General features: G+C 38.4%; 1 pseudogene; it reads left to right on the top strand.

Moving 5' to 3' along the window:
- LOC139714212 (unconventional myosin-XV-like) overlaps positions 1–17,274 on the top strand; it is a 145,900-nt pseudogene that overhangs the window by 52,744 nt on the left and 75,882 nt on the right.

Here is a 17,274-nt window from a genome sequence, read left to right as displayed (position 1 = left end):
CAGTTTTCAACATTTAATGAGATGATTGGAAACCAATTACATGAATTACTTAAGAGCATACAATCTTAAGACTAGAGGAATTCAAAGTTTATGTATGGAGATCCAATTTGAAATGGTTGTAAAAAAAATAAAGTAAAATTATTTTTTTATTTATTGCAAGTGATACGCAAATTGTCCTTATTCAGTTTTCAATAGTAGCCACAACAAAATTCATGGGTATACATACTGAGGTGTGACTCGAATCAATGACCTGACTGCTAGACAGACATCATAATCTACTCGATCACTGGGGTTCCATGCAGCAGGTATTGCTTATTTATTAAACTTGATATTTCTTGTGTCAAGTTGATTTTTATTGAAACTGAATGGCAAACTACCCTTCATCATAGGAAGTAAACACTTTAAACTATTCAATTTTTCAGTAGTAACTATCCTGATAAAAATAGGGCATACATACTAAAGGTTGGTCATAAATATATCTAGAATATGATTAAATGTGATTATGATGGTAAATATCTGGGGAATATTGTTCCCTTTTCAATCTGGATCAGTATTTGAGTAATTTCAACTGATTCCACCTCAATAATTATGCAAAAATTTGTTTATAGGTATTTTGCAAAATTATTTTGCAAAATACCCATAAACATGGTTCTCCACACACTAAACGAATGGGGGACAAAGGGCATGCATACCCAGGTTGGTCATAAATATATAAAAATATGATTGAATATGATTATGATGGTGAATATTTGGGGAATATTGTTTCCTTGACAATCTGGATCAGTATTTGAGTAGCTTCAACTGATTTTACTTTAAAAAAAATGCAAAATACCCATAAACATGGTTCTTCACACACTAAATGAATGGGGGACAAACTGTCCCATACGTAACTGTCCCATACGTAACGCGTCATGTCTGTCTTTAATTAGAACCTGTAATTAGAGCTTTTTGCCTAATGACATGAAACTTACCTGTGATAATCTTGAGTGTTGTGACTTTCATCACAGTGAGTTACAAGTTGTAGAATGATATACTTTCAGAGAGTTTTGAGGTTGAAAAAAATGTTCAAAAAAACAAAATTTTTCTGGTCCCATACGTAACGGCACATATTTTCTCTTCTAGAATATAATTGTCAAGGTAATTTTTCTCAATTTTTTACATGATTATACTTCTCCTAGATATCAATCACCATGATGAAGTTCAATATGATCAAAGGCCATTAACACTATTTTTCAAGTCATAAAAGTCTCTGAATGTCCCATACGTAACGTGCGCGTTATCTTGGACTTGCCCTTGTTTATTGTGTGTGGGCGTATCCAAGTAATCTAAAGAAAAACAAGAAAAATTGTTTAAAAAAATATGGAATGTTTCTAGATATGCATTTCACCAGAAAAGTAATGTTGAGAGTATCATGAATCAACACAAATCAACATGCATTTGTATGTCATAAAACCTTTAACCCATTGAGTATGGGTTGATTTTGCTAAAACACACATGTCCCATAGACACCTGCCCGAGTATACTCGGGACTAGTCTTCAACAGGTTAAACAGGTTGAAAATATTTTGCCATAAGTAATTCAGTAATGGCAAATTATGCCAAAAATTAGGAAAACACCTATACCTACCCGCTTCCACACGTCATGAGTGATTCAAATAGCAACACTGCAAGGTGAGACAAGGTTATGTGTTGCTTGAAGGTTTGTTCTTTCTGTTTGCTTATATGCCTGGGTATGTGTGTGCATGGCCAATATATTCTGCAGTACATACAAGTTGTATTCTACCAGTAATCCCCCCTAGGATATTGATTTTCTAATAACAGAGAAAAGTGAAAGCTCTTTGACCATATGAAAAAAAAAAATGAAGTAGTCAATGAAATGAAATACCTGATAGAATGATTGAGAATATGTGATAAACTGAATGAGTATGATTATATATATTACCATCATTTATTACAACTAAGTAATGAATAGGACATCAGCAGTCAATGAATGTAAAAAAGTATGAAGTGAGTAATTTATATATAATACTGCAGTGATGATATAATATAATTGATTTAGATTATGATGATAATGAGCAATTTCATGAGTAAAATCAAAGAATGGAACAATAAATAGATACATACATTGTACATGTAGATTAGCTCAGGTATCTTTTGTAGATGTCCTGTTGTACTGTACCTGTTAGCATCACACATTTTTGACTTGCCAATGAAAGAATCTTATGTCTGTGCAAAATGCCGAGATACGTAAATGGGTGACATAATTGATCATGACTTTTCACAATTGTTCCATGGGTCCAGGTCTTCCAAGTGAACGGCTTTGAGCAGCTGTGCATCAATTATGCAAATGAGCATTTGCAGTTCTACTTCAACAAGCACATCTTCCAGCTTGAACAGGTACAGTACTTTCACTCTTTGTATATGAAGAGTTTGCTTCCAAAAGGCTCTAAATCCATCATTTTCAATGGATTTAGCGCCTTTGATATATATCTATTTCAAGTGATGAAAAGTCCCTTAGTAATTTCATGTCCTAGAGACATATAAATGTAGGTTGACAAGAAATGTTGAATGGAATATTGAAGGAGAAATGCAGTCACTATCCTCTTCACATTGCACAACATTCTCCAAGAAAGTGAAATATTAAAGAATGAATATAAAATTGATTTCATGACCTGTCTTTCATCATCTCCTGCTAGTTTTGTGGTGCTCATATTGTCCTAAAAAACAAACAAACAAATAAACAAACAAACAAACAAACAAACAAACAAACAATAATAATAATAATAATAATTGCATTTATATGGCGCTTCATACTGACGTTTCTAAGCGCACTTTGCTACTCATACAAATAGATTAGAAAACACAATAACATTAACAAAATCAGCGTTAACAGTAACAAAAGAAGAAGAAAGAAAAGAAAAGAAAAGAAAAATACATGTGATACAATGGTACAATAATTGATAACTGTGTGCGCCTCCAGGAAAAAAAAAAAAAAAAAAATTACAACTGATTAAACAGGTGAGTTTTAAGAAGAATTTTAAATGATTCGACAGATGAGGCATTCTGAATATACAGAGGGAGTTTATTCCAAAGAGTGGGAGCAATGGAAGAGAAGGCTCGGTCACCATAACGGGTTTTTGTACGTGGGCCATGAAGTAATTGGAGAGAGGAAGATGAACGGAGGGGTCTGGCATAAGAGGAGGAGCGGAGAGAGACTAGGTTTTGAAGATATATGGGTGCAAGATTGCGTGTGATTTTGTACGTCAGAAGTAGGATCTTGAAAGTAATACGGGAATGGACTGGAAGCCAATGTAGTGAGCGGAGAACAGGAGATATATGGTCATGTCTCCTACTAAGGGAGACTAATCTAGCGGCTGAATTTTGGATACGTTGGAGAGGGGATATGTGAGAAACAAACAAACAAACAAACAAACCACACACACGCACACACGCCATGACACACAACAAGAGAAGGAGACATTTGGGATGATACTCGATGTAGGAGCACAGCGGTGTCTTGGAATCCGTGAAAGATGAAAAATTTAATCAACATTTCTCATTATATACCAGCAAGGCCGATCAGCTTGATCAAACATGAATGATTAAGGACAAAAGTATCACTTTACTGCTTCATTTGCATAGATGGAGTATGCCAAGGAGAAGATTCAATGGCAGACCATCAACTACGTCAACAACCAACCAGTCCTGGACCTGCTGGCCAAGAGGCCCACTGGTATTCTCCATTTGGTGGACGATGAGAGCAACTTCCCTAAGGTTATTTGTCGCCCTCTTTAGCTCAGGCTTATTTAGGGAAATATGGAAATAATGGGAGAAAAAGCCATTTCTGGGAGCTGTGATTTGTTAGATCCCTACTGTGTATATTTTATGTTTTAATGGTTTCATTACTGACTTCTGGGCCCTGTTGCATAAAAGCAGAAATCAAGCATAAGTCAGAAAATTGAACATAAGTCTATGAATACTAAGTTCAGATTGGCTGATACCTGGCTTAATGTATAGACGGATTTCTGATTTTTGAACTTATGTTTGATTGCATCTTTTTATGCAACAGGACCCTAGCCTGGTCTGATATTTCAATGACTAGATCATAGTAACAGTGGTAGTAGTATTGCATGTGTGAATGGTTTTAGACAAAACGGTGATCTTGCTTTTGATTTATATTTCGAGATCTGTTACACTTCTTGTTATCATCATCTTTACTTTTCTTTGTGAATAGGGAGTTTTAGGTGGCCAAGCTAGAAAAATATTATTTAAAACTCTACATGTATATCCTTTCAGTACTCCATTACCAACAAGGTCCAGAAATCCCCAAAGTATTGTAAAGGGACACATCTGGTTCCCACAGGCAATGAACAAAGTAATTTTTGTTCTGAGAGAAACAGTGTAGAGAAAAATAAAAGTCACAGGAATTTACATAGTCCAAAATATTGTTTTGTTCTGTTTGCTTTGTTTGTTTGTTTGTTTTATCACTCTTAGAAGTAGCTCATTATATTGCAGACATTTGTTCACTGTGATAATAATGCCTGAGATTTTTGAAAGTGGTATATCAATGTGATTTATTAATCAGGGCACGGAGAAGGCTCTGGTAGAAAAGTGCCACTACCACCACACCACCAACCCGACGTACGGCCGCCCCAAGCAGCCGCGGCTGGAGTTCTGCATCAAGCACTACGCCGGCCCTGTGATCTACTACCTGGACAACTTCATCACCACCAACCGGGACGTGCTCAAGCCGGAAGTGATGGAGATGTTCAAGAATAGCCACAACCCGGTGAGTTTTTCTTGTTTTGATCTTACTGATCAAAACCTTGTTGAACCTTCTACTCTATGCTTCACCCAATAAGTTTCATGATGCTAATAAAAGGATGTGTTGGATGTGTCTTGGGGTGCAGGAATGTTGATACCCATGCTCCAACCGTTCATATCAGCCATCAATTTATTTAAATACAAAATATATTACTGTATGAACTTGAACAAATTGGCTTACGCCTAGCTTGGTACATGATAAACATTCAACCATCAGGCGATGGTTAATTTTGATTGCTTTGTTGAGGTGTATAACATTGACAAGAAAAGATCACCTCCCCTTGGGCACTCTTACAACCTACCATAATGACATTGTACCTGTACAAGGGAGCACATGGATTAGAATTTTGCTTTGTTGTTGACTACATGTTGTTGCTCTTGGTGAGGTTGTCACAAGGGAAATTCGACGAAGAAATTGTGTTTCAGTGGATTGAATTGTTGCAGATGTTTTTTTTTTTTGTAGTGAAAATAGCTTTGTGACCAGCTTTTCATACAATGAATGTGAATTCATTTTGAGAATATCATAATTGCAGACTGAAATCACTGTTATCATAGGGTGACAAGGTATACAATAGCAGCAGATAAAAATGTTCACTGATAATAGTTACAGCATGATAGGTACAAAGAGGAAACAAAGAATATTATTGAGAGTGGCTCCCAAAATTGAGCACATTTATGTTTGCCATTCATCGTTGTAGTAAAACCACAGTTGCTTTTTTACCTGTGTTTTCACAGTAATGAACTATGCTCTCTCAAGAGCTCTTCAATTTATCTGTTTGTCAACTTTGCATGCAATTATTAGTCAGTTTTTGCTGTTGTGTGAAAACTTGCGGGCAAGTCCGGAATTAACTTACTGGCTTTCAGGAACAACTTGTGGTTCAAGGATTAATAGGAAACTTTAGTATGTTTGATAGAAACCAGTATATTTTAATCAGAATGTGAGTGCCACTTGAAATCCCCATTCTCCTTCCTTCCACAGATGCTTGCTGACATGTTCACGCTGCTACAGACGCTAGAGCGGCAGCGAGCCATGATGCTGTCGGAGGGGGCCAGCGGGTCAGGCGGGCTGGGGGGCATGCGCAAGATGCGCCCCTCCACCGTGGTAACGAGATTCAACGAGTCCCTGCTGGAACTGATAGGCACCATGAACAAGTACGAATCTTTGTATCATTACCTCCGCCAAGGGCTCGAGGTTATGTTTTTGTTGGCATTGATTTGTTTGTTTGACTGTCTGTTGGTTTGTTTGTTTGTCTGTCTGTTTGAAAATAACTCAGAAAGTCTTGAACGGATTTGAATGAAATTGTCAGGAAAAGTTGATAATGAAACATGGGACAGATGATTAAACTTTAGTAGGTGGAATTTGTTGAAGGAATGTTTGTCATTGAGAAACAGGACCAATGATGAGGGAATTAAAACTGTGTGTGTCTGAAGTGTGCATACACCACTTTTGAGATGCAGCAAGAAGCTAAGATTAATTATTAGAGAAAGTAGAAAGGATATTCTTTATCATTGGGAAATAGGGCCATTTTTATTATATGTGAATATCTATGGAAATGAATTGCTTGGCAGAGGTCTGCACTCTCTTAGTGCTCTTCTAGTTCTAGGGAGAAAATCAAATGAAAAAAAAAATGAATATCATATTTGCTGAAGGAAGACAGACTCTAGTCCTGGAGCCCTTTGCATAAAAGTTACAATTATGGTAACTTTGCCATCCAGTGGTAACTACCATGGCAACAATACTCAACAGCCAATCAAAATCAAGAATTCCATGGAAGTTAGCATTGGATGGCAAAGTTACCATAATAGTAACTTGTATGCAACGGGCCACAGGTCATTTTGAGTAGTCAGCCATTCATTCACATAACAGCTCTGTCTATAGTAGGCCAAGGAGGAGAGCATTCTGTGGGGACCAGTGAATGACTCGCCAGAGATGGCGCTATACACTAAAACCCAGTGAGAACATTCATTGGTATCAGCATTTCTTGATCACTGTAACCTTTTAAGGAGCAGGCACCAAAGTGGTATTAGATGGACACATTGGTATATACCCTGGAGAATTTCTGGAGATAATTAGAAGAATTTCAAAGTGGAACTCCACTGGGATGTCTGACCCTTTGTGTGCTTTGAGTGATGATTGGCACAGAAAACTGCATAGCTTTGTACACATCACTCTCCAAAGTCCTTGGTACAGAAATGGTTATAGTTGACTTTGACAAAGAGTAAAACTGAAAGGAACTGGGCCCTGTTTCATAAAGTTGTTCGTAAAGTTACGAACTACTTACGAGCGACTGGTGATCAGTTCTTGTGGTGAATTATTGAAATTCTATTATTACGTATAGCACATCGCAACTGATCACCCGTCGCTCGTAAGTTGTTCGTAACTTTACGAACAGCTTTATGAAACACCCCCCAGGTCAAGTGCAAGTTAAAAATTTTAATCATACTTCATCGCAAGCAAGTTTTGGAATATGAAAAATTTTTATATTCATGAAACAGTGACTGACACCTGCCACTATGACAAATGCAAGGATGATTTATATAAGAGTGATTTTTTTTTTCTTTTAAAACCACCAATCATCATCAACAGGTGTCATCCCTTCTTCGTGCGGTGCATCAAACCTAATGAGGACAAGGCACCGATGGTGTTCACCACCAGCACCGTGCTGAGCCAGCTCCGGTACAGCGGGATGCTGGAGACGGTGCGCATCCGGCGGAACGGTTTCCCGATCCGCATGACCTTCCTGGCTTTCATGAACAGGTGGGTAGCATTATAATCCATCAACTCCTTGTAGGATTTTGCTGCAGAAATCATCTTGTCATCAGTATATCATTGGCTACTCTGAATTTCTCTTCATACTGTAAAAGTGGATTTTTTTTTTTTTTGCATGAAAAGAAAGTGGCACAAAAACAAAGAAGTATGCAATTTTTTTTTGCCTCTATTTGTATGTTTTTGTTCTGATTCCACAGACTAAAACCATGTGAAATTCATCGTACTGGGAGAAGGGTGAAAAATGACTTGCGCAAAAATGTTTGCCTTTACATTACTATGTATTGGAGGAAGATTAGACGGAAATGGTTTCATTCACTAAATCTGCTTATACAGTACGTGAAAAAAATAAACAAATTAGCTGTGCTGATAAAGAAGTATGGAATCTAATCTTCTGAATTGTGTCTTCATGTACGGATGAGTTATAAAATTAAGGTCCAAGAGTTGTTGGTTTTTTTTTGTTGATAATTTTGCAAAACCCTAAAAAAAGTTTTACCAAAAATTCTGTTCAAAATGCAAGCAATGAATGATGGCAATCCCTAATGAAGAAGAGCTACAGAGCCAAAGAATAGAAATGTAGTTTCTGGCATCTGATAAAGTAAACCTACAATTTTTTGTATACTAAATCTGAACTATTGTGAGGTGTGACCATTGTTTGCTTTGCTGTAAACATGGAATATTTTGAAGGATGAAAATCAATGCATACAAATATCTTTTAGAGAGAGTAAATCATGTGAGAAACAACATTCTGTTAAGTTTAAGTTGTATTTTTTTTTGTGTGCACTAGGTACAGATACTGCTTCCTCATCAATGCACTTTGGGATGGCTTAAAAAAAAAAATACTGTGCCAAACAAAATTGTCTAAATGCAGAAAACTTTTATCAGTTGGGGAGATCATACAATAGGAGATCCAGGCTTCTGCTACCCTTGAGTAATTAATTAGCAATTAATTCTGTTAAATTTAAGTTGTTGTCTTTTTCTGTGTTACCTTGGAAACAGATACCGCTTCCTCATCAGTGCATCCATCACATTCCGCGCCACCGCCAAGGAGCTTTGCCAGGAGATACTCTTCAGGGTGGGAGACCACTTCAGATGGGACTACCAGCTTGGGGCGACAAAGGTAAGGGGCACAACCTCCAATCCAGTCATGTGATGGTCTAATTCCTGCGTACAGACACCATTTTCTTCAGCCGGAAATGTTGAAATAACTTATTGTGTGTATTTGAAAGGTGTCAGTGAGTTTAATCCCTCTCTCTCTCTCTAAAAAATAAAATAAAACAAAGCAAAGCAAAACAAAACAAAACAAAACAAAACAAAACAAAACAAAACAAAACAAAACAAAACAAAACAAAACAAAACAAAACAAAACAAAACAAAACAAAACAAAACAAAAAACTTCCATGACCAGCTTTAAGTTCTTATGCTAGAAATTATTTCAGTGTACTGTTTCTCCCATTTACTGTCCTGCTTAAAGAGACATATTTTTTACCCCCTTCCTGTTTTTTCACAATTTTTTTTTGCATCCTGCCTGCCACCTTTCCCCACCTCCCCCCCCCTGCGTTCCTTTTTGAACAATTGCATAATTTCCATGAAAAGTACACATACCTTTCACTTCCTGCTGACATATGTGAAGGGTAATATTATTCCCACTGCCTTCTAAAGGAGGCAATTAAGTCGTATGCCCTTTTATTGTGTTAATAGAAAAAAAAAATGTGGAATTCTTGTAATATTTTCCTTAGGTCATTCCACTACTATGACATTAAAGCTCATGTATCCTTGTCATCCAGTGATGGATTTATTCAAAAGTCTGAAATTTCATGACTTTTTTTAACAGATTGTCTACTTTATGTTTGGGGTAGATTCCCTTTTGATAGCATGAGACCTTGATCTGCCTATATGTATATACCTTATTCTCTTGGCCTCGTTTGAGCAGGTGTTCCTCAAGGAAGCTCTTGAGAACCACCTGGAGTACGAGCGCTCCAAGATCATCACGGGGGCGGTGCTCGTCATCCAGCGCCACCTGCGGGGCTACCTGGCCCGGCGCCACTATCGGGCCGTGCGCCGCAGCACTCTCAAGCTGCAGGCCCTGAGCAGGGGCTACCTGGCCCGGCGCCGCACCCGGGCCATCATCAGAGGGATGGTGCGCCTGCAGGCCCTGCACAGGGGACGCATGCAGAGGAGGGCCTACTACCTGGTGAGTCTGGTGAACCATGATGGAAGAAGCCAAGCAATCAAAGGCACAGGATTTTGATGCATACTTTTACAAACAATTCACAGTGATATTGATTAAAGCTTGTTACATGAAATTAAATAAGAATACTAACTCAACATGACTTCAATTTCCTTGGAATCAAAATCGTAACACATATCTATTTTCCATGTAGAATACTCTCTTTTATTGTCGAGCCCACCGGAGGTGAGGGGAGACTAAGGGATCGCCTACGGCGTCTGTTGGTCCATCGTCCGTCTGTCCGTCGTCCGTTGGTCCGTCCGTCCTCCGTCGTCCGTCCGTCCGTCCGTCCGTTGTCTGTCCGTAATGCTATAAAAACTTGAATAACTCTGTACTCTGGGCTTCAATTTGAATCAAACTTGGAGGGAAGAGTGGTCATACAAAGTTTTACCTTTTATCAAGTATGAAGGTCGCCTCAAGGTTAAAGGTCACAGGCAGGGGTCAATGAACTTTTGGGACCCAATGTTAAGTTTTTAGGGCGCGTTTCGATTATGAGCCATAACTTTTGATCCGTAAGTGTATTTGTGACCAAACTTTGATGGTGGATGTACCTTGGGGAGTTGATGGTCACCAAAAGGTCAAAGGTCACAGACAGGGGTCAATGAACTTTTAGGGCCCAATGTTAAGTTTTTAGGGCGCATTTTGATTATGGGTCATACATTGTAACTTTTGATCCGTAAGTCTATTTGTGACCAAACGTAGATGGTGGATGTACCTTGGGGAGTTGATGGTCACCAAAAGGTCAGAGGTCACAGGCAGGGGTCGATGAACTTTTAGGGCCCAATGTACTGTGCATTTAATTATGACTCCTAACTTTTGATCCATAGGTCCATTTGTGAACAAAAAAAAAAAAAAAAAATGTGTTGTACGTTTGTGGGCGAGACACATTACGGCACTTGCCTTGTGAATATTATTATCATCATAGTCTTTCTAGACCTCTCTTTTATATCAAGACAGCATATCTTGTCTGCTTACTTTCCCCAAGAAGTTTTGTCAGACAATATAGTACTTCTGTGGTCCGTGTCAAGAAACAGTTGTGAAAGAGTGCATTAAAGCAGGAAAATATGATTGAGTGTTTCACAAAGTGAACATGTACTGTTGTGTGACTTTTATATTGTGTACATGTACTTGCCATTTCAAAAACATCTGAAGGAGCCATTTAAACTTTAAGCCTTTGAAACTCTGTTTCATTGTTTGTTTATATGACTTCATTCTATTCAGTGAAGAGCACTTTAAATTGTAAGTGCTCTCCATAGATAATTCAGCTTAATTTCTAGCACATGTAACTGCACTACAAGACAAAACATTGTGATTCTCCATGGATTTTGGCTCAACTCATTATCAATTAGTGTGTGATGCATTACAAGAGGAATCCTAATTGGTTGTGTGATTATTTTGCTCAGATGTTGCAGAAGGCAAAGGAGGAGCGAGAGGCGGAGGAGAGGCGGAAGGAGCAGAGGAGACGAGAGGAGGAGGAGGAGGCAGAGAGGAGGCGTGCCAAGGAAGAAGCCATGGCCAAGCTGGCTGCCGCGGCAACCGCATCACCTTCATCCAGGCGTCCCCTCCCTACCCTGCCTCCTACCCAGCCCCAGACAGACTTGTCCAAGGTTGACATTCCCTACGAGCTGCATCTCTTGCTCAAGAGTGGTAAGATGGAAATTGTTAATAGTTCCCTCTCGTCAGCACGTCGCTATTCCTGTAATTTTGTAACTTGCCTTGCATTTCAAGAATCATGGACAACAGACTGTAATGTTGCAATCATGCCATCTCCTGTATCAAGAGGCAAAACACAGTCCCTTGGATAAGACATAATAAAATTTGAGGTCCGATGTATGAGAGAGTTGCAAATGAACCCATGCACACAAAAGATCCTGCTTGACCGCATGCAAACCTTGCGAAGTGATCCACCTCAAATGCACACAGTAAAGAATTTCTAGGTGCAATTTTATTAGTATGCTGTCCCAGGTAATTTGTCTTTATATTTATACTGTTTTTTCATTGTCTGGTTAAATGAATGTTAGAAAGGACAATACATATAACTGTGAATGTTGTCTAAATGTATTTTTACTTAAGTAGAATTTGTTTCCAGTGTTGGCAAGTTTCTTGACCAATGAAACTAAAGGGCATTTTTTTCCCCCATACTCAGATAATGATATCTAAGGATGAGGGAAACACCTAGTGAAAAATGTGAGGAAAATCAGGCACTCTGCTCAAGATTTCCCATGACAATGTACACTCGTGAAAATATAGATGTAAAAAGGATAATTCCTGCTTTTACTTCCTTCAGTATATGTTAACATTTTAAAAGTCTACATGGAATCAGTTAAGATCGCCATCCTGTGGAGTAAGTCCTTAATGAAATCATCATCTAGCCTCCTATGTAACGAGCACACTCTCTGTTGCTTGTCAGGCTGGAATCCGCCGCACACTGAGAGGAATTTGATCAAGGTCGTAGGTCAGGTGGCCCATCATGACAGAGCCTTCAGCTTCCCCACCAATATCAACGATCATCCCTTCTCCAAATACGTCAACATCTACTTCAAGGTGAGACGAGACAGCTTTGTCATAAGATGTGGGATTCTAAAAGAGCATTTGCCTTTGTCTTCATCTGCTCATTTTCTGGATCTGTTCCTTTCTTTGTTGTTGTTTTTGTTGTGTTTTTGTTGTTGTGGTTTTTTTTTTACTATTCCTGTTTTCCTTCTTCTTTCTCCTCCTCCTCTGCTACTTCTTTTTCTTTTACTACTTTTTCATTGTCCTCTACTTCCCGTTTTTTCTTTTCCTCTGTGTATCTCTTTGTCTAACGGATTGACTGTAATGAACATCAGTCCAAGGTCAGCAGTCAAACTGGGAGCTTAAACATCATACCATATAGCTCAAGAAATTCAGTATGAGATTTCATCAATCCTAAGGCCAATTTCATTAAGATTGATGTTATGATTGATGCAAATTAAAAAAATGTCAGGCTCGATCTGCTATTAAATCTGTGCTCTCAATTAAGTGTAAGTATCTTTATGAAACAGACTTACAATCTGTATTGATCCTATGCTGGCATCACTGAGATACATTCAATAAATTGAGTGCAAGATCAGTTGTAACTCTTTATGAAACAGGTCACTGATGTCACTAAATTGTAACACTGGAAATTACTGGAATGATTTTGGACAGATTTGTTAATGGTCAGGGTCACAGAAATATTTTTCTTTTTTTTTTCTTTCTTTCTTTTCTTTTTGAAGTAGACAGCCCATGACTGGTTGGATAGGGCATCAGTAAATTTATGAAGTAAATGTACATGACTTTCTACTTTGTTGTGCTTAACAGTACATCATATGGGATGCTGATGGAGATGTTTACACAACATGATATTACAAAATACAGGAGAGTTAAAGGACAAGTTCACCTTCATATACATAAGGATTGAGAGAATGCAGCAATATTAGTAGAACACATCAGTGAAAGTTTAAGGAAAATTGGACAATTCGTTCAAAAGTTACGAATATCTCAAGTATCTACGCAGTCACTGCTTGAAGAGAAGACTACTACAGTGTATGATGTCACATGCGTACAACTATATAAGGAAAATGAAAAGAGAATTTCACAAAACTTTACTTTTTGAAAAAAGTGCACACTTCTTCGACTTGCTACTGACGTATGTTAAAGGTAATAATATTCCCTCTGCCTTCTGAAAGAGAGAAGTCAAGTGTTCTTTTACTATGCGAGAAAAAATGGAAATGTGTTGAATTTTCTTTATTATTTCTTTATATCGTTGTACTCATGTGACATCACAAGCTATAGTAGTCTTTTCATCCAGCCGTGAATGAGCAGAAACTTCAAAAATTCATAACTTTTTAACGGACTGTCCGATTTTGCTCAAACTCTCACTGATGTGTTCTACTAATATTGCTGCATTCACCCAACTCACATGTCTATGAAGGTGAACTTGTCCTTTAAAAGTTCTTATCTAAAGTGAAAATGAGATTACTGCATCATGGAGTTTATCTACATTATATGTCTCAAATGGATAGATAAGAAAGAATAATATATGAGTCATTCCAAAGGAGTTTAAAGATATTCCAGCATATTCAATTCCATTTTCTCCATGCTCTTTCTATTCTCTCAAGTCTGATGGTTTTGGCTTCATGGACTCACCGATCACAATGGGCTTCCACCTCCTCAATGAAGCCGACAACGAGGAGGCAATTGCTGTCTTCAAGCTCATCCTCAGATTCATCACGATGACCGACCCCGGCAACGACGCCACCAAGAAGACTCGGGACTTCATCATGGGCAACTACATCGTCCAAAAAGTTAGAAAACATCATTCAGAATCGTTCTCTATCTCTATTGTCTCTTTGGTTTGAGTTTATTGATGATTGAAAATGGAAAAGTAGATCAACCGCTAGAAAGTTGTAAATATGCTTGATTCATTGTCACTGACTACATACTGTTTCATCATATTTTTTTTTTTTTTGGTATGTGTGTGTGTGCGTGTGTGTGTTAGTTTCAACATTATCCAAAATGTTTTCATATGATGAGTGATTCTTGGTCCATTAATCATGCCGTGACATTGCCATTGTGTAGTCATTATGATGTCATCATGTTATAATCTGCTTTATATTCAAGTGATAATGACACAATTGTATGAGTGAGAATACTTGAGAGAGTATGTTTAAAACCCTGCAGGTTATGTTTGAATTAACAAGTAACATAATGAAAAAGTAGAAACTAAGTGCAAGGCATTTTTGTTCAATTCTTTGTGCAGGGACTGAACAACCCGAACATACGCGACGAGATCTACTGCCAAGTTTGCAACCAGACGTGGAACAACAGCAGTAACTCTATCCAGGAGAGGGCGTGGCTGTTGCTTAGCAACATCATGGCTGCATTCCCGCCATCACCCAAGCTCTACAACTACCTGTTGAAGTAAGTGGGGATGCAGTCTGAAAAGTTTTAGATGGAGCAGGAACACAAAATAAGCAGATACCCATGGACAGCATGCTCAATTCAGGAAAATATGGAATGAACTTGACGAAACTGTTCTTGTGTGAGAATGTTCTTAGATGTATAAGTTTGTTCCATCTCAATAAGATGTGAAGATATTGTACATATTAAGCATAGACACTTGAGGAGTGTATAATAGATAAATTTAAAAATTTCAAGACCTAATGGCCAACTTCTTAGTATAACAAGTTTTTTGCCAGTCTCTCATAACATGGTTAACAATATGACTGTATGCAATTAAATTGTCTGTTTTGTAATTATTGTAACAATTTAAAGCAACTTAACTCTGTATGTCATTCTTAGAATGTGCACTTCATGCATATGAACATATAAACATAAACGTTCTTCCTTCTTTAAATATATCTGTATACTAAATACACTTTTGTATTGAAATTTATACTTGAAAAAGATGGTTTATCATCAATGGTTTTGTGTTACTTACACTGTCTAGGATGTAGATGATACATGCACACCACCATAGTCATAATCATTGTGCCCCAAAATGAAACCTCACTGCCTGCTTCTTTCACCCAGGTACGTCTCTGATCACGCCTATAACGGCTACAAGGCCTACTGCCAGCACAAGCTGCTGTCTTGCGACCACCATGCCACTGAGTCCAGGGGCAGCCGCACCCCATGGCCGCGCTCAAGCAGAAGTCAGTGGAAGCTTCATTCTTCTTGTTTTTGGTGTGATGATGATGTAGATGGTGGTGTTGGTGAAGGTGGTGTTGGTGGTGGTGATGATGATGGTAATGGTGGTGGTAATGGTGGTGTTGGTGGAGGTGGTGTTGATGGTGGTGGTCATGATGATGATGGTGATGGTGGTGTTAATGGTGGTGGTGGTGGTGATGATGATGATGTTGATGGTGGTGTTGGTGGTGATGATGATGATTGTGATTGTTGTGTTAATGGTGGTGGTGGCGATGATGATGGTGGTGATGATAATGATAATGATAATGATAATGATAGTGATGATGGTGGTGGTAGTGATGTGGTGGAGGTGGTATTGGTGTTGGTGGTGATGTCGGTGATGATAATGGTGATGACAGTGATGATAATAGTGATGATAGTGATGATGTGGAGGTGGTGTTGCTGGTGGTAGTGCTGATAATGGTAGAGAGGGTGATGATGATGATGGTGATGGTGGTGTAGGTGGTGGTGTTGGTGATGATAATGATGATGAAGATATTTGTCTATAATCTATCAAAGCACCTATTACCGCATGTAATGATTGTTCATAGACTTATTCCTTTGTAAAACTGTTCAATGTAATTTCCTTAACTTCCTCAGGGCTTGGCAGATATCCTTCTTATCAGAGCTTTGAACAGGAGCACAATGTACATGCAATGGATATATTTACTTCTTGCTTGCTAATAGCAGCGTCAAAGAGAAACATGCCTTACATTCATAGAGTAAGCCTCCTTCACCATGCAGAGAGATAACAATCTTACTTGAAGTTGAGAGTATTCAATGTCTTATATTGTTTATGGACATTTGTGTTAATAAATTACTTTAAGATATCATCGGGATAATGGGATTAATGTTTAACTGATTTAAACTGAAGCATTGTGCCACCTTAACCTTCAATGTAGAAATAACTTAATACTTTCCACTGAGCAAGAAAGCTGAGAATCTCTTTTTGGTGTCTCTTCTGAGATTTAGCATGTTCTGAAGAGTGACCAAATTGGCAACCTTCTTTGTCTGTGCAGGGGCTTGCAGAAGGAATACAGTGGCTGGTCAGTGGAGCTGATGGACGAAAATGTCCGCTTTGACCTCTCAGGACTGGACTTTGTCATGGACCTCATCTCCGAGATGGAGGTCCATCCGGAAATGCCGGTCAGTGAGTCTCACTTCATTGTTGCCGCGGAGACGATCATGAATGGGAGGATGCATCATCCAAGAACAGTGCGAAGAAGGTAGGAAATGGAGAAGCAGGAGTGCATAATGCATGCAGATTGTTGCCTATATCCTAGCATTGTCTTTGAACATGTACGTATGACGTACATATATACTATGAACTAAAAGAGGGCAGTTTTGTACTATGGGGCAATAGTCAAATTTATGCCCCTGATTTCAGTTGGCCTATTTAGAGGTGGATATGGAGATGGATTCACCTAGTGAGGTGTGTGTAAGAACAATTAATGTAGACAAGCGCATTTCACTTACATGGTATTGGAATGCATTGACTAAATAGAAGTTGATGGAATAGCTCATCATTAAGTTTCTAATGCCGTAGAGGAAAATTATCAGTAGCTATGAGAATGCTAGTAAACTGCAATTTCACTGGTTTCCATATTCTATGCAATCTAGGATATTGCTCTCATCAGGTCAAGATATTGCACTTGCCTCTTGACTCAGGCATAGTCCAACAAGGAAGGATACAGTGGAGCACATTATGTCATCTAGGGGTTTTGGATGATTGAGAGCTGCTGTAATTGCAGTTATCACAGTAATGA

The sequence above is a fragment of the Diadema antillarum genome, unplaced genomic scaffold (assembly GCF_040938485.1).
Source record: "Diadema antillarum isolate AM-2024a unplaced genomic scaffold, OU_Dant_1.0 seq00002192_RagTag, whole genome shotgun sequence".
Lineage (NCBI taxonomy): Eukaryota > Metazoa > Echinodermata > Echinoidea > Diadematoida > Diadematidae > Diadema > Diadema antillarum.
Note: the sequence above shows the minus strand (reverse complement) of the source record. Positions and strands in the feature narration are given on the sequence as shown.